Here is a 25,793-nt window from a genome sequence, read left to right as displayed (position 1 = left end):
CTACAGATTGATCTAGTGGTCTCAATTCGTAATCTTTCTCTTATCTATCTTAATGTCTTCATTTTGCACAAAGTCCAACTGCAATGTGGTATGTCCAAACTTTGTGTTCATCTAAAATGACTCTTTGTGGTTCTTAGATTGACTCAAATTCAAAGCACATTTAAAGCTCTTTATGATCTAATTTATGGCCTCTTTTGAGTTCAAGATCCTTGAATAGGTTGGGAGATCGAATTTCTAATATGTTTTTTACAAACTCATCCGCCATGGAGACTTCCTCCTCAAAGTTGAGTTCCTCTAGTCCAACTACTTCTTACCCTCGGTAATATCATTCAACACAATCACTCTTTTTATCCAAATAATATACAACTAAGCCTTGTCTAAAAGGTCCTTAACATGTGAGCAAGGTTTGCCACACATTGTGCTTTCACACCTACACTATTTTCCACTCTTCATTCTTTGTGGGTCATAGCTCCATTGGTTTGCTTGAAATATGACACATGCACAAACACACTTTGTTATAGAGATTATACAACTTTAATTCATAAGACTTGGCTATTGATTTGAAAGCATTTGACACAAACTATGTAAGTTGGTCAAATGAACAATTGACTTAAATTCAAGAAGATCAAAGAAGAATATGCTCAATATATTATGTTGAAGAAATGAACATCCTATGGGTCACTCCAAAATAGATGACATCCAACCAAATTTTACTAATTGACACAATTGAGATTCTCTAAGTTATAATCTTATCCCTTTTATAAAAGTATGTTTATGCTTAAGAACTGCTTATTTACAATCTTGTTTTCAACTTTTATTGTATGTATGATTTATCTATTTTAAACCATTACAACTAGTTGTGAGTGACTCGGTTTTCTAATGATGTGTATATAATAATGAAAGAGTTTAACAGGTCTAGCATTCACAATCTAGTTTAACTACACCTTTGAAAGAAGTGTGATGCAATAGTCATCCATGAATGGGAGAAAAATTATCTTTCATACTACCTATCTGTCACTAAATCTTCAAGAAAACTAATGCTTCAACTTCCACTATTCCCTAGCTTTTGTTGAATTCCACCATAATAGTAATAAAAAATTTGTAGTCAAACATATCTAATTGACTTGAAATTGATAACACATCCTTTTTGGATAACCTGAGCTTATGTGGTAACACATGACACCATGTGACATCATCTACCATTGTAGTTATATTTGATTTACTTGGTTCAATAACAAATAAGCCCTTAAGTGCATCCCAACTAGAAAGAGGAATCTCAACTCAACCTATATTAAACCAAGGGTCTCATCATCTTCATTGTTCATTTTTTTCTATGTTGACAAGACAAGCACCTCTCAACTCAACCTATTTATGTGATCACTAGAAATGACATAAATATAACAATACATAACAACTAAGGGCATTATTACACAAGTACATAATGATTAATTCACAAATAGTGTTCAATTGACAATAGGAAGTGGATGCAACTTTATTGTGTGCATCATCTCATTAGTTGGTTCACTACTCACCCTCTAAATACATCCCAAATAGAAATGGGAATGTTAATGCATCTCACACTACATTGTAGGTTTTATCCTTCTGAATTAATTTTTAGCTATATTGACAACAAAAACATCCTTAGAAGTTGTCATAACCAAGGTGTCTTTCAAAATACAACATATAGAAAGAAAATTAATGATATTCAGCAACTTCTAAACATTTGATTTAGTGGATCATAACTTCTACCACCTCTTTACAACTAGCAAAAATCGGTCTAAACTAGAACAAGGTAGCTTATACACACATCATAGGTACACATAGTGGTTAACTCATGCATACATCCTATCTTTTGTGTTTGAGATAAAGTTCTTACACTACTAAAACTAAATGAAATAATTATAGCAAATCATAATGAATAATTAAAATACACTTTTATTTTTGCCTTTAAAATCACAAATTCTTTTTACTTTGAGAATTTCAACAATCTTATAATGACTTATATAAAACATTATTTATTTTAAATGAATATATTTACACAAGCTTCTCTTAGTTTCAAGAATATTTATTCAAACATTCTCTACTAACAAGGTCAACCACGTGAAGGTGGAAACTTGTTTGGCCTCTCCTAATTGACCTAAGACAACCACAAGACAACACAACACAACATGACACAAAGGAGCTAAGGCAAAGAAAACAAAGAAACAGGAAGCAAACTTATGTTGTGAATAATTGATTAATTTATTTTTAAAATTGTGATTTCTTCTAGAGGTATCCTAGCGATCCACCCCAACGTCTGGTTCACCTTAACTTGGTCTTACTTATTGTCAAATTGGGGTCAGGAAAGAGTTGAGGCAAAGAAAACAGAGGAATAACAAACAAGCTTATATTATGAGTAAATGATTAATTTATTTTTAAAATTGTGATTTCTTCTAGAAGTATCCTCACGACCCACCTCAACGCCCAATCTATCTTACCTTGGTCTTACTTATTGCCAAGTTGGGGTCAAAAAGGAGCTAAGGCAAAGTAAGCAGAAGAACAAGAAACAAGCTCATGTTGTGAATAAATAATTAATCTATTTTTAAAATTGTGATGTATTCTAAGGTATCCCCACGACCCACCCCAAAGCCCCGTCTGTCTTACCTTGGTCTTATTGTCAACTTGGGGTCATAAAGGAGTTGAAGCAAAGGAAGCAGAACAACAAAAAACAAGCTTATGTTGTGAGTAAATGATTAATTTATTTTTAAAATTGTGATTTCTTCTAGAGGTATCCTCACGATCCACCCCAACGTCCGATCTGCCTTACCTTGGTCTTACTTATTGCCAAGTTGGGGTCAAGAAGAAGCTGAGACAAAGTAAGTAAAGGAACAAAAAACAAGCTTATGTTGTGAATAAATAATTAGTTTATTTTTAAAATTGTGATTTCTTTTAAAGGTATCATCGCGACCCACCCCAACGTTCAATCTGCCTTACCTTGGTCTTACTTATTGCCAAGTTGGGGTCAAGAAGGAGCTGAGGCAGAGTAAGCAGAGGAACAAGAAGCAAACTTATATTGTAAATAAATGATTAATTTATTTTAAAAATTGCAATTTCTTCTAAAGGTATCCTCGCGACCCACCCCAACGTCTGATCTGTCTTACCTTGATCTTACTTATTGTCAAGTTAGGGTCAGGAAAAAGTTGATACAAATCAAACAGACGAACAAGAAGCAAGCTTATGTTGTGAATAAATAATTAATTTATTTTAAAAATTGCAATTTCTTCTAAAGGTATTCTCGCGACCCACCCAAATGTCTAATCCACCTTACCTTGGTCTTACTTATTGCTAAGTTAGAGTCAATAAGAAGTTGGGCAAAGGAAGCACTGAAACAAGAAGCAAACTTATGTTGTGAGTAAATGATTAATTTATTTTTAAAATTGTGATTTCTTCTAGAGGTATCCCCGTGACCCACCCCAGTGTCTGATCCGCCTTACCTTGGTCTTACTTATTGCCAAGTTGGGGTCAGGAATGAGCTGAGACAAATCAAACAGAGAAACAAGAAACAAGTTTATGTTGTTAATAACTAATTAATTTATTTTTAAAATTGTGATTTCTTATAGAGGTATCCCACGATCCACCCAAATGCCCAACACAAACATCCTTACTTGTTATCATAACTAAGGTGTAAGTCTTTCAAAATACAACATATAGAAAGAAATTAATGATATTCCACAACTTCTAAACATTTGATTTAGTGGATCATAACTTCTACCACCTCTTTACAACTATCAAAACTCGGTATAAACTAGAATAAGGTAGCTTATACACACATCATAGGTACACATAGTGGTTAACTCATGCATACATCCTATCTTTTGTGTTTGAGATAAAGTTCTTACACTACTAAAAATAAATGAAATAATTATGGCGAATTATAATGAATGATTAAAATGCACATTTATTTTTGCCTTTAAAATCACAAATTATTTTTACTTTGAGAATTTCAACAATCCTATAATGACTTATACAAAATATTATTTATTTTAAATGAATATATTTATACAAGTTTCTCTTAGTTTCAAAAATATTTATTCATTCTCTACTAACAAAGTTAATCACGTGAAGGTGGAAGTTTGTTTGGCCTCTTCTAATTGACCTAAGACAACCACAAAACAACACAACACGACATGACACGAAGGAGCTAAGGCAAAGGAAACAGAGAAACAAGAAGCAAGCATATGTTGTGAATAATTGATTAATTTATTTTTGAAATTGTGATTTCTTCTAGAGGTATCTTGGCGATCCACCCCAACGTTCGATTCATTTTACCTTGGTCTTACTTATTGTCAAGTTGGGGTCAGGAAGGAGTTGAGGCAAAGGAAATAGGGGAACAACAAACAAGCTTATATTGTGAGTAAATGATTAATTTATTTTTAAAATTGTGATTTCTTCTAGAAATATCTCCGCGACCCACCCCAACACCCAATCAGCCTTACCTTGGTCTTACTTATTGCCAAGTTGGGGTCAGGAAGGAGCTGAAGCAAAGTAAGCAGAAGAACAAGAAACAATCTCATGTTGTAAATAAATAATTATTTTATTTTTAAAATTATGATGTCTTCTAAGGTATCCTTGCGACCCACCCCGACATCTGGTCTGCCTTAACTTGGTCTTACTTATTGCCAAATTGGGGTCAGAAAGGAGTTGAAGCAAAGGAAGCAGAACAACAAAAAACAAGCTTATGTTGTGAGTAAATGATTAATTTATTTTTAAAATTAAGATTTCTTCTAGAGGTATCCTCACGATCCACCCCAACGTCCCATCCGCCTTACCTTGGTCTTACTTATTGTCAAGTTGGGGTCAGGAAGAAGCTGAGACAAAGTAAGCAGAGAAACAAAAAACAAACTTATGTTGTGAATAAATAATTAGTTTATTTTTAAAATTGTGATTTCTTTTAAAGGTATCAGCACGACCCACCCCAACCCCCAACCCCCAATCCATCTTACCTTGATCTTACTTGTTGCCAAGTTGGGGTCAAGAAGGAGTTGAAGAAAAGTAAGCAGACCAACAAAAAGCAAACTTATGTTGTAAGTAAATGTTTAATTTATTTTAAAAATTGTGATTTCTTCTAAAGGTATACTCGCGACCCACCTCAAAGTTCGCTCTGCCTTACCTTAATCTTACTTATTGTCAAGTTAGGATCAGGAAAAAATTGATACAAATCAATCAGAGGAACAAAAAGCAAGCTTATGTTGTGAATAAATGATTAATTTATTTTAAAAATTGTGATTTCTTATAGAGGTATCTTCACAACCCACCCAAATGTTTGATCCACCTTACCTTGGTCATACTTATTGTCAAGTTAGGGTCAATAAGAAGTTGGGAAAAACAAGCACGGAAACAAGAAGCAAACTTATGTTGTGAGTAAATGATTAATTTATTTTTAAAATTGTGATTTCTTCTAGAAAAATCTCCGCGACCCACCTTAATGTCCAATCCACCTTACCTTGGTCTTACTTATTGCCAAGTTGGGGTCAAGAATGAGCTGAGACAAATCAAACAAAGAAACAAGAAGCAAGTTTATGTTGTTAATAACTAATTAATTTATTTTTAAAATTGTGATTTCTTCTAGAGGTATCCCACGATCCACCCAAATGCCCAACACAAACATCCTTACTAGTTGTCATAACCAAGGTGTAAGTCTTTCAAAATACAACATATAGAAAGAAATTAATGATATTCCACAACTTCTAAATATTTGATTTAGTAGATCATAACTTTTACCACTTCTTTACAATTAGCAAAAATCGATCTAAACTAGAACAAGGTAGTTTATACACACATCATAGGTACACATAGTGGTTAACTCATTAATACATCCTATCTTTTGTGTTTGAGATAAAGTTCTTACACTACTAAAACTAAATGAAATAATTATAGCAAATTATAATGAATAATTAAAATGCACTTCTATTTTTGCCTTTAAAATCACAATTTTTTTTTACTTTGAGAATTTCAACAATCCTATAATGACATAAAATATTATTTATTTTAGATGAATATATTTACACAAACTTCTCTTAGATTCAAGAAATATATATTCAAACATTCTCTTTTAACAAGGTCAACCACGTGAAGGTGGAAGCTTGTTTGACCTCTCCTAATTGACCTAAGACAACCACAACACGACACGACACAAAGGAGTTAAGGCAAAGGAAACAGAGAAACAAGAAGCAAACTTATGTTGTGAGTAATTGATTAATTTATTTTTTAAATTGTGATTTATTCTAAAGGTATCCTAGCGATCCACCCCAACGTCTTGTTCGACTTACCTTGGTTTTACTTATTGTCAAGTTGGGGTCAGAAAAGAGTTGAGGCAAAAGAAACAGAGGAACAACAAACAAGCTTATATTGTAAGTAAATGGTTAAATTTTTTTTAAATTGTGATTTCTTCTAGAAGCATCCCCGCAACCCACCTCAACGCTTAATCTGTCTTACCTTGGTCTTACTTATTGCCAAGTTGGGATCAAAAAGAAATTGAGGCAAAGTAAGCAGAAGAACAAGAAATAATCTCATGTTGTGAATAAATAATTTATTTATTTTTAAAATTGTGATGTCTTCTAAGGTATCCCCGCGACCCACCCCAACGTCCGATCTGCCTTACCTTGGTCTTACTTATTGCCAAGTTGGGGTCAGAAAGGAGTTGAAGCAAAAGAAGGAGAACAACAAAAAACAAGTTTATGTTGTGAGTAAATGATTAATTTATTTTTAAAATTGTGATTTCTTCTAAAGGTATCCTCGTGATCCACCCCTACATCCGATCCGCCTTACCTTGGTCTTACTTATTGCCAAGTTGGGGTCAGGAAAAAACTGAGACAGTACACAGAGAAACAAAAAACAAGCTTATGTTGTGAATAAATAAATAGTTTTTTTTTTTAAATTGTGATTTCTTTTAAAGGTATCACCGCAACCCACCCCAACGTCTGATCCGTCTTACCTTGGTCTTACTTATTGTCAAGTTGGGGTCAAGAAGGAGCTGAGGCAAAGTAAGCAGAGGAACAAGAAGCAAACTTGTGTTGTAAGTAAATGATTAATTTATTTTAAAAATTGTGATTTCTTCTAGAGGTATCCTCGTGACCCATCCCAACGTTGGATCCGTCTTACCTTGATCTTACTTATTGTCAAGTTAGGGTCAGGAAAAAATTGATACAAATCAAGCAAACGAACAAGAAGCAACCTTATGTTGTGAATAAATGATTAATTTATTTTAAAAATTACGCTTTCTTCTAGAGGTATTCTCGTGACCCACCCAAATGTCTGATCCATCTTACCTTCGTCATACTTATTGCCAAGTTAGGGTCAATAAGAAGTTGGGCAAAGGAAGCAAGAAAACAAGAAGCAAACTTATGTTGTAAGTAAATGATTAATTTATTTTTAAAATTGTGATTTTTTTTAGAGGTATCCCTGCGACCCACCCCAATGTCTGATCCGCCTTACCTTGGTCTTATTGTCAAGTTGGGGTCAAGAAGAAGCTGAGACAAATCAAACAGAGAAACAAGAAACAAGTTTATGTTGTTAATAACTAATTTATTTATTTTAAAATTGTGATTTCTTCTAGAGGTATCCCACGATCCACCCAAATGTCCAACACAAACATCCTTACTAGTTGTCATAACCAAGGTGTAAGTCTTTCAAAATACAACATATAGAAAGAAATTAATGATATTCCACAACTTCTAAACATTTGATTTAGTGGATCATAACTTCTACCACATCTTTACAACTAGCCAAAATCGGTCTAAACTAGAACAAGGTAGCTTATACACACATCATAGGTACACATAATGGTTAACTAATGCATACATCCTATGTTTTGTGTTTGAGATAAAAAATTTACACTACTAAAAATAAATGAAATAATTATGGCAAATTATAATAAATAATTAAAATACACTTTTATTTTTGCCTTTAAAATTACAAATTCTTTGTACTTTGAGAATTTCAACAATCTTATAATGACTTATATAAAATATTATTTATTTTAAATGAATATATCTACACAAGTTTCTCTTAGTTTCAAAAATATTTATTCAAACATTCTCTACTAATAAGGTCGACCACGTGAAGGTGGAAGTTTGTTTGGCCTCTCCTAATTGACCTAAGACAACCACAAAACAAGACAACACGACATGACATGAAGGAGCTAAGGCAAATGAAACAGAGAAACAAGAAGCAAACTTATGTTGTGAGTAATTGATTAATTTGTTTTTAAATTTGTGATTTCATCTAGAGGTATCCTCGTGATCCACCCCAACGTCCGGTTCACCTTACTTTGGTCTTATTTATTGTCAAATTCGGGTCAGGAAGGAGTTGAGGCAAAGGAAACAAAGGAACAACAAACAAGCTTATATTGTGAGTAAATGATTAATTCATTTTTTAAATTGTGATTTCTTCTAAAAGTATCCCCGCAACCCACCCCAACGTCCAATCTGCCTTACCTTGGTCTTACTTATTGTCAAGTTGGGGTCAAGAAAAAGTTGAGGCAAAGTAAGCAGAAGAACAAGAAACAATCTCATGTTGTGAATAAATAATTTATTTATTTTTAAAGTTGTGATGTCTTTTAAGGTGTCCTCGCGACCCACCCCAACATCCGGTTTGCCTTACCTTGGTCTTACTTATTGCCAAGTTGGGGTCAGGAAGGAGTTGAGGCAAAGGAAGCAGAACAACAAGAAACAAGATTATGTTGTGAATAAATCATTAATTTATTTTTTAAATTGTAATTTCTTCTAGAGGTATCCTCCACCCCAACGTCTGATCCACCTTACTTTGGTCTTACTTATTGCCAAGTTGGGGTCGAGAAGAAGCTGAGACAAAATAAGCAGGGGAACAAAAAACAAGTTTATGTTGTGAATAAATAATTTATTTATTTTTAAAATTGTGATTTCTTTTAAAGGTATCATCGCGACCCACCCCAACGTCCGATCCGCCTTACCTTGGTCTTACTTATTGCCAAGTTGGGTCAGGAAAGAGTTGAGGCAAAGTAAGCAGAGGAACAAGAAGCAAACTTATGTTGTGAATAAATGATTAATTTATTTTAAAAATTGTGATTTCTTCTAGAGGTATCCTTGTGACCCACCCAAATGTCTGATCCACCTTACCTTGGTCATACTTATTGTCAAGTTATGAATCTATAGATAGGGTGAGAGCATCCAACCGAGCCATTCCATTTGGACATGGGTAAACCATGGCGCCCCACGAATACTATCCAAAATATTCGAATCGGGGAGGAAGAGAGAAGATTGTCCGAAAAGCCTTTACCACATAACCTCAACGCACCCAAACCAACCTCCCCAGATGGGGCAACCATTCCCCATGAACCATAGGGATCGTTTCTAGAGAGTTGTGAACCCCGATTGGGCAAAGATAGATGGATTGGGACTAGTCGACGACATTCGATGCTCCACTTCCATATGGACATCTTTCCTAATTAGCAATGCTTGAAGAAGATTAAGAGAGCGCTCACTTCTCTGCTTGTGGCCTGAGATCTTTCATTAGCAGGCTGCCCCCCCCCAACCCCCAAGATGATTGAGCAACCGGTCGTAGAAGCCTTTACCCGAGGAGGTGCCCCCAGTCCGGTCAATATTGCTTATTCCGGTGTTTATCAGTGGTGGTATAGGAACTAGAATGAGAATTCGGGGTGGGAGGAGTCGACGTTAGTTTAGCCGCCTGCCCTGAGTACTTAATCTCCCAAGTATAGTTATAATAAGATTTAAAAAAATAAATAATAATTAATGATGTTATGTGTGAGAGAGACAATCATGAGGACCATAGAAAAATAGAGAGGTATGGGATGTGAAAAGAAAAGATCAAGAATCCATAAGTAGCGACATTATTGGGAAACAAGTGTGAAGATAGTCCATCCCATTACTTTGTGAGACAAATCGATGGAAAAATAAAAGCCAATTAATTTTAAAGAAGAGCAACATGAATGAAAAGACGTAGGAACCTGAACAAAAGTCTCAAACAATAATAATATTAAGAGTAATTATTAGAGAAGCAAAGCGAATCAAATTATTTTTATTTTTGTAGATTATAATGATGAAGTGGAAACGCCTCCTCTAGGACTACACTACGTTGGAAAAGATAAACAATTTTAAGGCAAAGTAGACAAAGGGGCATAGAATTTGAAGAAATTCTTGACTAGAGATGGCATAAGAATGAGAGAGTTATGTTTAAAACAAAGTTACAATTTGAGAAATGGGAGAGAATCATAGTAGAGTGTGCAAGGAAGAGAAATCAAAGTTGTATAAGAGTTGAATAAGTTAGAATGGTAAAGTACGTAGAAAATAGAGGAGAATGTGGGAAGAGAGAGAAAGTGGATTCAAATGCCCAAATTGGGATTAAAATCTAGAGAATACAAAATAAAGAGGGAAGGCGTCCATGCTAGACGAAGAAAGAACTTGTAGACTTAATTAAACAGAAAAATGAAGGAAAGTGATATTAAAGAAGAGAAGTAATAAATAAGTGCAAGAAGAAAAAGAAATACGTGTGCAAGGAAGCAAAGGTTAAAATGTATAGAGAATGAGGTAAGGAAGGTGAAGTGAAAGGTTATTAAAAACAGAGCAGATGGAGAAAAGAAATATATGTTGGAGTTTAAAGAATTAAAAAAAATCAAACCCAAATGTTTAGCAAGCAAAGGGCATTGGATTGGGAAAGAAAACAATTTAAGAGTGAAGTTGCAATTTCAAATATATTGAAAACTATGAAAAAAATATATCAAAAACTATTTTGAACTTTAGAGAGTTTTGTTTTGCATAGTAGCAATAGAATGTAAATGATGTTTGCAACATAGCAAACTGTGAGATAAGTTTTGTTTTGCAAAATAAAAATAAACATGTTTGAATTTTCTATTGCTTGCTTAGATTATAGGCAAGGGAGTTCTCTCTCTCAATTTGATCTGTATCACAGTCAATATGGGAAATGTCCTTTTAAAGGGTTTTCAGTCTGTTTGTTAGACAAAACAGATGTGTGTAGTGTTGATTTTAAGGTTGTTCTTGTTAACCACAGGGAAACATCAGATATGTTGCCTTCCCAACCATTGACGATAAGCTCTTATCGTCACCCCCGAGCACGCTACATATATTTATCACCATCAATTGATCTACTTGTACATGAATTCGATCTTCCTAATTATTATCGAACTTGTTGTCTCATCTCTATTTCAAAGAGGGAAGACCACGTCCATATATATCCAATGAAAGGAGATATACAAGAGTCAGCACTCATCAAGGAGGCACGACCTTCATGAAACATTGCATGCCTTCAAATGAGGGGTGGCAGACTTTCACCAAAAGTCAGCCCCCTTGAAACAAATCTGATGAGTCAAACTCGATAATGTATGTTTAATCATTAAACCTGACAATGCATATGTGACTTAATAAAGACATTAAAAGATTAATTTAAGTTGATAGATTCATCAAATGTGTAAGGCCAATAGGCCATTCACACATTTGATCTTGTTGAGTCGGCCTGTAGGATTTCTACTGACGATATATCATCAACACTCCCTCTTAGCTAGGGAGGAATCCTTCTTAATCTCTACAAGTCAAATCACCTCATCGTGATGTTTGACCACAATGGCTACTCTTGGAGGGTGAATACACACAAATGCTAAGTCATGGAGTCTCTCACATGACATACACCATACCTACTCTGAGAGAATGGAACAAGGGCTAGAACCTCAAACTTCTCTCACAAAGAAGAATGCACAACAAGGGTTGAAACCTCAAACTTCTCCCAGAGAAGCATACATTAACAAGGGATTGCACCTCGAACTTCTCTCTCACAGAGAAGAACTCATTAACAAGGGATTACACCTCAAACTTCTCTCTCACAAAGAAGAACTCATTAACAAGGGATTACACCTCGAACTTCTCTCTCTCAAAGAAGAACTCATTAACAAGGGCTTTCACTTCAAATTTATCCATCACAGAGAAAAATGCATTAACCAAATCTTCATTACGACGTGGCTCCCTCTGAAGCTGAAATGTCAGGCTCCCTCTGAATGTTGATTCTTCCTCTACGAAGAAACGCAAGCAATCTTCCTTCCTTGAATAGAGATTCGTCAATGCTTGAACCTTGGGTAGAGGGACCATCAATGAAAAGCATAATTCTGGTAGCAGTGCCAGGCATATAAGCATCAACCAGCCACGCTGAGAGCAATGCCAATGCAACATGCAGCTCTTGCATCCGTCTGCGCCGCCCACAAATCCTTCTGCAACTCTTCCAAAACTAAATTCAAAGTGAATTCACACTGGAAAGTTGGCAACAAGAATCGGGTGATGCTCTGAGCAAAGAGGTCATCCTTGACATTGATTACATCGTCAGCAAACTTGTAGATGGCATCAAGCATTCTGTCAATCTGCTCCCGCAAATTAGGATTGGGAGCAATACTAGACTTACTGAGCCAATAATGTCTGACCATGCGGCCCTCGTTAGGATTGGCAATCGAACAGCACTTTGAAACTTGGGTTCCAATGCCTCCACGAATTCATCTGTAAACCCGATTAGAATGACATCGATATACAATATGAGTTCCTTGTGTTGATAAAGCCAATCCAAGTACCAATTCCACAGAGTTGTGGGCTCTGTCTCTAGCCCTTTCTTCTTCTTCAAAGAATTTGTATCCAGCACACAAACCTCTCCAACCACAGCAACCCGAGTTTGAGTCATAAGTTGGCATATTTCAACACTGACAATGTCGAGCTTTGAAATCTTGGGCGAAATCTTGTGACTATGTAGCAGGCAAATTTTTGCATAGGTTGTTGTCTACATTTCCCCACGGAACTTCAAACGCAAAGGATTTTGGGCCATCATACTTGTTCTCGAGGCCTGGGGAGACTCAATCCCCTGATTGTCACCTTATTTGTTTAGACGCCTGACCGATGCCATTGAGAAGGGTGGACGTCAGCGAGTGTAATCATTGCATTATCCTCTGTAGTCACCTTTCGATCTGGAAGAGATCTTAAATTTGCAATTGTTTATGATTGAATTTCGCTTGAGAGCACAGGATCTACCTTCAAGTGGTTAGGCTTCTATAGAAGGAACCTGCTCTGATACCATGTTGATTTTAAGGTTGTTCTCATTAACCACAGGCAAACATCAAATTTGTTGCCTTCCCAACCATAGATGATAAGCTCTTATCGTCACCACTGAGCACGCTACATATATTTTTCACCATCCATTGATCTGCTTGTACATGAAATTGATTTGTCTGATTATGATAGAACTTGTTGTCTCATCTCTATTCCATAGAAGGAAGACCACATCCATATATATCCAACGAAAGGAGATATCCAGGAGTCAACTCTCATCAAGGAGCCATGACCTTCATGAAGCATTGCATGCCTTCAAATGAGGGGTGGCCGACTTTAACCAAAAGTCGGCCCCTTTGAAACAAATCCGATAAGTCAAACTCGATAATGTATGTTTAATCATTAAACCTGATAATGCATATGTGACTTAATAAAGATATTAAAGGAATAATAAAAGTTGATAGATTCATCAATGTAAGGCCAATAGGCCATTCACACATTTGATCTTGTTGAGTAGCCTGTAGAATTTCTACCAACGTTATATCATCAACATGTAAGACATATTTTATAGAGACAAAGAAAAGAATATTATAATGTAATAAATTATCATATAAATGATTTAATCTATCAATCTCAATTTTTATTGTAGTTCACTTATATTCAAAGCATCAAAACAAAGTAATGAAATGTGTACCAATATTAAAAATTCCAAATTTATAAAATTACTCTTAAAAATTTATCATAGAAGGGTATACACAAAAAACACAAAGAACAAAGCATGGTGGTCACACAAAGTGGTCGTGAAAACAATCTAAAACATTAAGCACATGTGCATACCGAGTTTCATATTTAATCATTCGCGTCAACCTCACCTAACACGTCAACTTCGACGATTGCAACTTTGTTGTAATTAATGGAAAATCCTTTGTCAATCATAACATTCCAAATTTTGACAAAAAAATACTTAAAATAAAATTCAAAAATATACAAAAATATATCCAAAAAGACAAAATTTCGCACCCTAAGTTTTTAAATAAGAAAAAAAAGGGAAAAAGGAAAAAGGAAAAACCTAAGTTGATGATGCAGCTCAGTAATCCTCTGTTGTTAATGGCCTATGCGAAGTGCTAATACCAGCAAGAGAAATGGACCCAACCCATGAATCCAATGTGAGTGCCATGAATGGCTGAAACATAAACATGAGTCAATCTATAAGAAATTAAACAAATCAAAACATTTATTATCAAGAAAAATAAAACATGGTGTAAAAACTTAAAGAATAAGAGAAAAATATTGTTTGAAGTGGTCAAATCTATAACTTATTATCTACAAATTTATACTATTTTTATCAAAACAATGAATTACATCCCAGATCTAACATGTAATGCCCACAATTATCATCATAATGTCATACAGAATACATCACATCATAATAGTATAGCGAGTATGCCACGTCAAAAGCAACAAAGATAATAATACTAAGGATGAATAAACCATAGACTAGCTATGGTACTAACAGTATAAACAATTTTAATTTCTATTTTTTGTTAAACTTTATCACAATTCTTGTTTTCAAAGTTCTATGTCATGATATTTTCTGAAAATTATTTTCAACTCCTATATTATCTTACTTTCACTAAACCATTTAGACTAGCTATGATACAAGCAGTATAAGCAATTTTGATTTCTATTTTTGTTCAATTTTAAAGTTAATGTTAAACTTTACTACTATTCTTGTTTTCAAAATTCTATATCATGATATTTTCTAAAAATTATTAAATTATATTGAAAATTTGACATCTCCAAGTAAAGAACATGTCTCTGCTCTTCTGGAAAACATAAATATTATCTTTCTTTAACTTTTTGGGTCGATTAATTAATACAAATTGTTGCAGCATTTGTGGGTTTGATTTTTTTTTGGTGGTTTTGTGGTCAATTCAGATGTCGGTATGTTGGAATTGATATTTCGGAAAGTGTGCTGAATAAGGATAGAAGAAGCCTGGCAGAGCTTGTGGCAGGACTGGAACCTAGTGCCATAGAGTTTGTACATGCAGATTTTATCAAGGGTTTGCACCAGGTGAAAAGTTGTTATCCTGAACAGCAACTCTGCCTTTATGGCTTGGAAGCAGTGTTGGCAATTTGAAAAGAGAAGATGTTGTAAAAAAATGCAAGGATGTTCTCAAAGCTATGGGATTCACTTGCCAACTACTTGTCTCCATGGGTAAGACTCTAGTAATACCATATTCATTGATTTTATGTAAATCTGAAGAAGATTTCTAATTTTACCCTTTGATATAGCTTTATCAATATTATTGTTTCTTGATTCAAAAAGTAGAAGCAATGGATTCATTACTTATTATTAGTTCCTGCTACGCATGGAACTATACCGGAGGGTGCTATGGTAAACAACGATTAAACCAGGTTTTAACAGCCAATAGAATCATTTCTTTGTGGTGTATTATACTATAATCTTTCATAAGAGAAACCGATCAAATTTTAATTATGGACTATTAAAAATTAATTTTGTAAGTTTATGACTGGAAGATGTAGAGGCTTCACATTTCACCATGCGAGAGAACGCACGACTATCCAAGGGCTGACAAAACAAACAGGCATGCTGGAGCTTTCATTTATGGGGTTTAGCATACCTGGAGGAGGCTACACGAAATAAATCTTGGTGGCCAAGTGGCATTTTCAGTGTAGTTCACATGTCTTGACTCTACTATCAGCATGGTGGCTAAGTGGCATTTGCAGTGCAGCTCACATGTTTTGACTCTATTATCACTGCTTTCCCAGTTTGTATACATGTGAGGGAGCTCAAGATCGAAGCAATACATTTGGAAATGATCATTTTGTTTCCTGCAAGCTTTGCCCAACAAATACAGTCATCGCCACTTTTGCTAGTGTTTGTTGCAGAATGAGCTGATAAATCCTTTTTTCCTACAATTGGTGAGTTCATCAAGCCTTGTTATTTGTAATTTGATCTTGAATGTAATTTCACTTTTTCATATTGATAAATATTATTTCTTTCAGATGGATCTAACTATCTTTGTATGTAACCCCAATCACAGCTCTTGCAGCTGCATCTTCCCCACTAGGGGTTATTGGAGGTGCATTAGCTGGCCATGGTGTTGCTACCTTGGTACTTCAATCATTCTAAAAGGTGTTTTATTGCAAATAATTGAATGAATATCTATTATGATTTTGCAATAATCATTCTAAATGCATGTGAATGTCAGCTCATAAAATTTAAAACAAAAACATTTTATCATTTTTGTTGTATTTTATCATTATTGGATATAATACAAATCTCATCCTTATCCTCAGCACATATGGAATGTGTCATATGAAAATAACTAGCAGTAAAGATACAAAAATGAGGTAAGAGCTTCATGTAAGAAATCATGATTTGAAGATTAATAGGAAGGGATCTTGGTTTAAGTTCGTTCTCAATTTGCCCAGAAATTCCAATCATATCAACATTGACTAAAATGGTTCCATTGGAAGATTTAAGAGCTTGAGCAAAGTCTGTATTATTGTTCACAAAAAAGACAGATCATGAGATGTTGATAATTTATGTCAACAGTTTTACCTTCACCGCAATTCACATTACATAGTAGCTTAAAATTAGTTATGCTCCAAGCTTTCTATTAGAAGGCGTTCATAAAATGTTTCCCAGGGAGAATAGGAAATGCACCAGCTATTTTCTTACCTTCATATAGGATCTTTTCCAGTATTTTCAGAGTCTTATTCAATTGATGGGTCCAGTGAACTTCTCATCACTTGACCTCCAAGAATTTTTGCAACTACAAGGTGCCAGGTGGTACCAACGATTCTGGACTTGGTTTGTTTTTATTAGGGCTTTTCAAATGCCCATGCCATGCATTTTCCTTGTATTGGTGCAACTTTTCTATTTATCGAGAGTTTTGGAAGTGGGTGTTTCGTCAGGGTTGTGGGTATTTTATCATGATCATGGCAGGGTGTGATTTTTGTCTTTATTTCCTAGCAAAGATTCATCAAAAGAGGGTGATGTTGATGGGAACCTGGTATTGAAGCTTGGAGCGAGTTGTTACTCTTATGTTGATGATGCAAGCTCATCCAGGCAGACCAAGTGCATAAGATCAGGCTCTCTAGGTAGCTCTTATCCACTCCTGCTACCGCAGGCACCACAAAGTCTGACGATTGTAATAGGAAATGGGAATGAAATCCAACAATTTACATATATAATTATTATAATCCCTGGACTCACTTACGCCTTTGAATTAGCTGCTTTCTCTAGATTTGTAACTTGTTTCCATTTTGACATCTAATACAGACAGATGCACTTTGTTAACAAAAATTGGGATATGTAGGTATGATCAGCTTTTACCTAGTTTACAATAGCTTTCTAGAGATGCATCTTTATCATTTCGTTGCATTGAAGATTTAATTGATGGAATCGACTACTCTCCCTAGGTAAAAAGTACATGTACTTTTATTGTCTGAATTCTACAAGCAATCCTTAATTAGTGGCCTACTGCTTAGAAAATCTCCCAAACTATCTTTTCAAATTTTTGGATAATTAGCCTCGGCGTGACCTATCTTGTAATCCATACACCATGAGTCCCTGGTTCCTTTGGTGGTTGCCCTTTGGAGATCGTCATTCATAGCATGTGTCTTCATAAATCTTGAATCGTTTTTTTGGGTTCACTGTCATTGTATTCAAGCATTCATCCTCTTCACTTCCTCAAGAGCATAAAGGCATAAGAACATTTCACTTTTTCTATCAATGTACATTGCTCCATTGTATACATCTTCACACGATGGTGGTGCAACCTTCATGTTCCTTCTAAATGAAGGTCTCAAATCTTTGATGACCAATGTTTCTTCAATCCATCTATTGATTCTTTTACTAGTTTCCTAAGAAGTTCTTTGAGCGTACAATTATATGCATGCACATTCTCATGCTTCCTTGAGAAAAGAATTATTTAATTTGTATATTGGAATGCCAAAATAATTGTGCACTTCTTAACTCGAAATTGTTTTCTTTCTAAGATGTGAGCACTATGACACGTCGATTATTTTAACTTTGAAATGTGTTGGCCTGGTATCTAGATACTTGTTAGGATCCAATGTTCAGTATTTTCAAAAAAATTGGCAAAATTTATTGCCAGCCCCGATGGAATGAATCACAATATGCTTAAAAAAAAAAAAAAGAATATGAATCTTTCACCAAAAATGCTAAAGGAATATGATGGAGGCTAAGACTGGTGGTTGTATTTTTAGTCACTGTTGCAAATTAGTAACCCCCTTTCATGAATTATGTTATAATTTCCTGCTGCCTTGGTCAAAGTTTGGAGAAAGAATCACTGATAATGTGAAATTCTAGTTACCGATTTCTCTATGAATATTATTTATTCCCTGCACACAATATATTCAACTTTATCATTTTTTTCTCTACTTAAATATGCAATGGTTTAACGTTGAAATGGTCAAATATCAAATTTTTACCTCATTTACAAGTCAATGTGGTAAATAATTGTCCTATTTTAATTAGCAAAAGTTTACCTTGATTTGTTAAAACATATCATGTTTGAAAATGACCCATTTACAGATTTGATTACATATGATAATATTTTCAAGTGTTAATGTGTTTGCTTATAGGCTCAATAGGAGGGCTTTTGGTATCATCGTGCAGATCCAACATATGTAATGCTTACTTATTGGATCCCTCAAACCTCTTGTACACTCCCACCTAATGCTTCTCATCAAGTGGGAGTTGGATGTTTTGTGCTTAATGATCAAAATCAGGTATGTATGTCAGTGCAACGTAATGTAAAATGGAAAGATAAATACTACAGTTATTTTGATAGGAAGATAAGGGTGTGCTGCAGTCACTTTTTTGGTAAATCAAAGTGGCTATTATATTTTTAATGCTAGTACATTTTAGTAATTGGACCACTAAATCTATCATGTAATCAGGTGCTAGTGGTGCTGGAAAATAATGGACCATTTAGAGGCACGGTGTATGGAAGATTCCAACAGGAGTGATTCATCAGGTATGTCATGTTTGTCTTGGGTAGACAAATGCTTGGATATTCATTTAAAATCACTGTTTGAAATGATGATAAATTTGGAGCTGCTATGACATGAATCTTCTATCTGCACTGTTCCATTTTGCTCAACATCAGTGTTTAAAATGATGATAAATTTGGAGCTGCTATGACATGAATCTTCTATCTGCACTGTTCCATTTTGCTCAACAGGGTGAAGATATTTTCACTGGAGCAATCAGAGAAATCAAGGAAGAAACAGTAGTAAATGATATTAGACTAAAGCTAATGGTTGATTTTAAAAACCGGTGCAATCAAATGATATTTATGATCTCTGGAAGCTAAGCTTGTATTACTTAATAGCAGTGGTGTCAAATCTTTTAAGTGGTGTTTAACGTTTGTTTCCCCTTGGAGATATAGGGTTGATACACAGTTCATCGAGCTGGTAGGATTTGGGTGAGGAATCTCTTTTTTCAGATAGAGATACCAAGCAATGGAATCCTTCATCTTATTTATCGCACTTCGAATACAATAAATATTCTTTCCTTTTTGGGATTTTACATTGGTTTAAACATTAGACATAGCCACCATGCACCATTTGAGAAGTCAAATCTATTCTTTCTTTATGTACTGCTGCCAATTTCTTTTGAAATTGTTGTGCAAGAGTTAGAAATTGACAAAGCTCAGGTGAGTCACTACATTTTGCTAATTACATATACTGATTTCTGTTATCAGATCCTCGATCTTATTTATAATTTATTCCTCACATTGCCTGTTCAGTGGATGCCACTGGAGGATTTTGTGTCTCAACCCCGCTATAAGGAACATTCTAGTCTAAAGAAAATGCTAGAAACATGCATTTCAAGCTAAGAAAATGTATATTTAAAAAAAAAAATTGGGATTATCAACTGTTGAAACAAAGTCAACAATTTCCAATCTTCCAACTGTATCCTATTACAATAATGCAAACATTAGTTGATGCAATTCATTGCATGGCTCAAGCTCCCAATTATGTAATTTTTTAAATTTTTATGAAAAAGATAAACTCTTACTCCATGAAAATTATTAAATGTTTTTATAAAAATTGATTTACTGCATGAAAATTATTAAATGTTTTTATAAAAATTGATGCATATTTGATGTCTTTATTTCCTTCTTTAGTATGTGATAACGTTTGCATGAAATTACTAATGTTACTTACATTGTGTTTTTTAACACAATGTTATGCTTAAGATTCCTGATTGCCCAATGATGCTAAGAGAAGCCACCTCAATTAACCATTCTCCCTTCATTTTATTTGGAAGCAAGAATATTGGCTCTATCATGCTACAGTTGTATTCAGTTCATATAGAATTTTATATTTAGAGAACGTTAAACGTAAAAGCAGTACATTTGTGGTATTTTTATGCCTAACCTAGTTCTAATAAATTTAATTAATCCACATATCTAGTTTTATTTTGTTATAAAGTATGGAACAACTAGAGTTTAGAAACCATGGTGCATCTTTCCCTAGTGTGGGTCGTAGGTAATCCCTTAACACTCCATTTTAAATCACACTCTATGTCATCCTAGTCTTGCATCCAACATTCTGTTAACTTTTGGTTGATTAGTTATGAGTCAGACCTAAGACCTTTCCTTTTGTTGTTAGGGTGTTCTACCACTGAATTGTTTCTCAATCTTGTATCAATATTGTATTGACATATTGTTTCTCAATGATTCTTTCGATTCAGTTAGTCGACAGATGCACAAATTCAAAACTGTTCTTTCAGTCTCTAGTAGGAACTTCGCTGCCCTGCAGCCCTTGTTATTATATGCTATTATCAAATTTCTACCTTCTTAAACATACCCATATCAACAAGGTATGAAAGTTCTGTTAGTTAACATTCACTTCAATGCTTGTGCTCGAGTGATGATAGTCTTTCTTGGCTCTGCACTGACAATATATGAATAATTAAGTGGTAATATCTTATAATGGCTCTTTGGTTTTTTTGCTGGTTTTTCTTAACTATTAGTGGAGTTAGTGCGACTACTGTCACATTTTCATCCATCCCCGGTGTCTAAAGTGTAGGTCCTAATTATTCAATTTTATGGTATGAGTGCCATGACATGTTTTTCATTCTCTAAATCCCCTGCTATGTTTCCATTGCCAAAATGAGTATGAATAGAAAATATATTTTCTGACGATAAAGGTTTTATGTTGGCCAGATATGTGGAGGAATCCTGAAACCCTTTATTCAGCGTACCATGACAAGAAGGGAGAAACTGAGCACTTCATCAAGCATGGTATGCAGAAGGCACTGTCTTGTTCGGATATGCACCAGATGAGGACTCTGTAAATCTTGGTGTTATGATGTGGAGATTGACAAGCTTCTTAGAAGAGTACAAATGTATATCTCATTCGCCCGAGGTTTGAATCTCAATAAACATCAGATCCAAATCAGTTAACAGCTTCTTCCACAAAAAAATTCATCGTGTATCCTCTTCTATAATAAGATTTATCTACATCTATACATGATCATGAATTCTGATGTATATATACTATTTACATTTTGACAGACCTGGGGAGAGGGTTTTGGTAGAATTCTCCACGAAATATAATGTGGATGATATAAAAAAAAATTGCAACCAAAGCCTGCTGCCAGGTTCCTAGATGTTGGGGAGACAGCTCAGATTACACCTGTCAAATATTCCTGCCTGTCAGTCATGCTTTGGTGCAGTGCTGGAGGGACACTGATAATTTGTTTGCAGGCATCTTGGATTGAAACTCCAAGCCAATTGATCTGCGACATCCATATATCTTCTTCTAGTAATCAACCAAAACCACTTAAAAACCATTTTGCTAGATCAGAATTTCTTTATAGTTTTTTTGAATGTTTTTATTTTGTAAATAGGCTGCTTTCAGATCAGTTAACTTGTGCACAACTCAATTACCTGCTTTGGGTTTAGCTATCAGCACCGTGGATATAATCGATCAGATCAAACTAGCATATAAGATTAGCTCATCCAATAACCTCTGTTCTGAGTGTTCTCCAAGGATATCGGAGAACCCAAATTTTTGAAGGATTTCTTGTACATGAATGATAATTTCTTAAAAAGTCAAGAAAGTAACATGAAACTCTTCGGACTGGGGAGTTTGCATTATATTTTCTTCTGATATATGGTGTGTAAATGTTGTGTCATTGCGTGCAGTGGTCATGTTTGTGCCTTCACAAAGATAAAAATGATAGAAAACCAGGAAGAATCAGAATTGGATACAATATTTTCAAGAGGAATTGATCCCAACGTCCTGGATCCATCGCAGTGCCACAGCCATCCAGTTATACCCTCAACATGGCCCTCAAAGAAAGTTGTGATTGACTATATCAGAAAAACAAGAATATGGATACAGAATGAGGCTGCAAAGGAAAAATTGGATACCAGGATTTTCTCCCTGGTAATTGAGCATGAAAGAATGCATCAAGAAACCCTGACCTACATGGTAGTGATTGACTATGTCAGAAAAACAGAAAATATGGATACAGAATGAGGCTGCAAAGGAAAAATTGGATACCAGGATTTTCTCCCTGGTAATTGAGCATGAAAGAATGCATCAAGAAACCCTGACCTACATGGTAGTTTTCATCCATGGTTTTAAAGCAATTTTACAGTAGTTTTCAATAGTGGAAAGTAGAAAGTGATTACGATTTCATTTACCGGCTACTACGTCTATCCAAAGAATGATCAGAGACTGCTCTTGTACCCTAGCCTCATATATTCAATGGAGAAGAATGCCAGGAAACCTAAAATTAATGCAAAGGATTGAATCCTAGAGAGGTCAATTTTTCATGCCATTTTGAGCGATCTATTAGTAATTTCGTAGGGTTTCGATCAATGCAGTGCATTTTACTGGGCAGGGTACACAATCCTTTCGCGGGGTTTCGATCAATGCAGTGCATTTTACTGGGCAGGGTACACAATCCTTTACTCTACCTCTTCATCTGCTACCACATACATAGTTAAAATATAAATAAATAAATAATAAAGAAATAAAGAGGTACAAAGAATTACTGAAGAAGAATTTTGCCCTCATCCAATTGCTATTTTTCCTGATCTTCTGCTTTGCCTCTTCATCTTCTACCATAAACCAAAAAAAAAATAGATGAAAATCCTGGACAGACAGATCAGTGCGCACAATGCAAACAACCTCTTACAAGAAAAAAAAAACCAAGAAATAACCAAACAAACAGAAAAGAAAAACATAGAAATGACAGAAGAGAAAAATTAAAAAGGAAGAAAGTTATCTGTACCGATGTGCCAAGGGTTATGATGTTCACTTCAAATGCTTTTCCCCGCTCCATGCCATTTTGAATTTTCTTTACCGTTGTAGGCTAGTTTCGAACATTCTCTCAATACCGTTGTAGGTTTCCAACATTCTCAAATCGTTGGTTAGTTTCAGACATTCTCCATTGCTAAGTATTTGAATACATATTTAAATAACAAATTAATCGCTTGATATTAATTTTTTTTAATATTTTTATTAATTTATGTGTAATTTAATTTTTTATATTAAGATTTTTATGTAATATTAATTAGTATTTTAGATGTGTAATGGATTTGTTATATTAATTTATATTTTATACAATTGATTAAAAAAGAATTCATTTGTAAGAGTAGTAGTGGATAAAATATTAAATCTTAGAAACAATATCCAATGGTAGTATGATTCTCTATGGTTTGACAAACAACTTTTAGCACTTACATGTTACAATTACACAAACTCAAAGTTTTTTTTTCATTTAACTTAATCAAAAAATTTAGAACTATTATTGACATTGTTCCATCCAAAAATAAATACCCATCACCAAACATTGTTCATAAGTATGTAATATAAGGAAACTAAGGCAAAGATTCCTAGAAATTCAAATAGAACACAATATTTTTTTAAGAATGAAATTATTTTTTAGATTCAATAAAGTTTATGTTCATTTCTTTCTTACCTGGTAATTTTGATGAGAAGTGAATAACAATGACAATAGTGACTTTCAAAATATTTTAAAATTCATGTGCATGCTCTTGCTTAAGTTATAGCCAACAATCTAATTCCTACAAGGCACCCACTTCCTCTACCCTCTCCACACCTCTTCCTTGCATACTATTTTTGTTTTTTCATCTTTATATATACTTGTTATATTTTATTATTTAGCAATAGGAAGTATCCTAATTTTTAGTATTTCATCTTTAAAAAAGAAGTCTCTACTCATAGCTTTATTATTATTAAATTGAATAGGCTTTTGATTTCTTTTGGAAAGGAGATAAATAAGATTATTTAACATTTATTTTCAAGACATTTAGCCAATAAATTTATGGTTCCCTCAATCAAATAGGTATGGATCCTTTAGTGAGGTGTTCTATCCTCCATCTAGCCTACTTTTCTCTAAGGGCAAGTAATGAATGTCACACTTCCCACCATATTCTAGGAGTTTCTAGATTATTAGACCAACAACTATCCTCTCCAAGAGGATGGTCATGTGCCTAGAATGTTGTCGTTCTAACCAAGATTCCTATCTTCCAAAAGGAGTTGAAATTTCAACTAGACAAAGAGGTCCTCGTAACTTGGAAGAGGTTCCACATAGGGTACTTCTACATCTCTAATAAAACATAGAAATTAAAACTTACCCCATCTATAAATTTGTAAGATATCAACTTGGAACAAAGTTGTGAAGCAAGGTGAAGATGTGAAGCCTAGGGGAAGACATAAAAAAGTGTAGTGTAGCATTCGTGGCTTTGCGAAGATGATAGCATAGATAGAGGTGAAACGTTTGAGCATGTTGCATGGCTTAGGAGGGCTCATTATTTCATGTTAGTAACATCCTCATCTCTCTCATATGCCTTTATGCATCATATTATTTCATGTTTGACTTCACCAAATCATCCCTACCACAAAGTGAGAGGATTTTGAAATACTGCAACTATCATCCCCACCCTCTAATTTCCTCTTCCACCTTCCTTCATTACACTCAACAATTGAACCATTGTGAACGGGTACTTGAGCTCTCCTTATGAGTGCATTATGCAAATTATTTAAATTCTCTCTTACATAAATTACAATACAATACACACTTTAATTTTTTGTTTAATAAATACAATTTAATGCCTTGTTATATTTTTCTTTGTCTTTGAAAGATTTGAATTTTGTTTTTCTCCTCCTACCTACATTTGGGTTCTTATTTTTCCTACTCCGTAAAACCTCGAACTATCGATCCAATTTGTATAGAAATTCATTTAAGTTATTGTTCCAAATTATCTACAAAAGATAGCACGGGGATTTTTTTATGAAGGTATTTGTAATTACCTCCATAATTTCAAAATAAAATAATTTCCATAATTCATAAAAAAAATCATAACATAAAGCATTTAATATTCCACATGTCTAGATATATAAGAATGGAGACTTAAAATTACATTTCAACATAAAGTTTTAATACACAACCTATAACAAGGTTGAACATAAGGGAGCATGTTCCTTTGCAATAGACCACAAGGTCAATTTTAAGAATACATGGGAAACGAATCATGAAGATCACCAAGACAGGAACTCTGACATCTATCTCCTTTGAACACCTTAAGGGCGAGAACATTGTTGGAGCGTGTATCTGCCCTACCACGAAGTAGTTACACTTCCCCAGAATCTTTCATGATACGAAAGATACCCGAC

General features: G+C 34.4%; 2 long non-coding RNA genes across 8 annotated transcripts; one reads left to right on the top strand and one right to left on the bottom strand.

Moving 5' to 3' along the window:
* Positions 1 to 14,145: 14,145 nt before the first annotated feature.
* LOC131079911 (uncharacterized) lies at positions 14,146 to 23,520 on the bottom strand. The gene is made up of 3 exons (XR_009114085.2): positions 23,386 to 23,520; positions 23,147 to 23,212; positions 14,146 to 14,253 (listed from the first exon to the last, which is right to left on the bottom strand). It is a non-coding gene; the product is annotated as an uncharacterized LOC131079911 (long non-coding RNA).
* On the top strand, positions 15,036 to 22,929 carry LOC131079910 (uncharacterized). 7 transcript variants are annotated; one of them, XR_009114079.2, is made up of 6 exons: positions 15,036 to 15,288; positions 15,400 to 16,016; positions 16,139 to 16,230; positions 18,711 to 18,857; positions 19,029 to 19,105; positions 21,305 to 22,255. It is a non-coding gene; the product is annotated as an uncharacterized LOC131079910 (long non-coding RNA). The 7 variants fall into 7 exon arrangements; XR_009114081.2 differs by having other exon boundaries at positions 15,046 to 15,288; positions 15,618 to 16,016; XR_009114080.2 differs by having other exon boundaries at positions 15,046 to 15,288; positions 15,612 to 16,016.
* Positions 23,521 to 25,793: the final 2,273 nt, after the last annotated feature.

This window comes from Cryptomeria japonica, chromosome 10 (genome assembly GCF_030272615.1).
Source record: "Cryptomeria japonica chromosome 10, Sugi_1.0, whole genome shotgun sequence".
Taxonomy (NCBI): domain Eukaryota; kingdom Viridiplantae; phylum Streptophyta; class Pinopsida; order Cupressales; family Cupressaceae; genus Cryptomeria; species Cryptomeria japonica.
The sequence above is the reverse complement of the archived record's forward strand: the minus strand, read 5'-3'. Positions and strand labels throughout refer to the sequence as shown.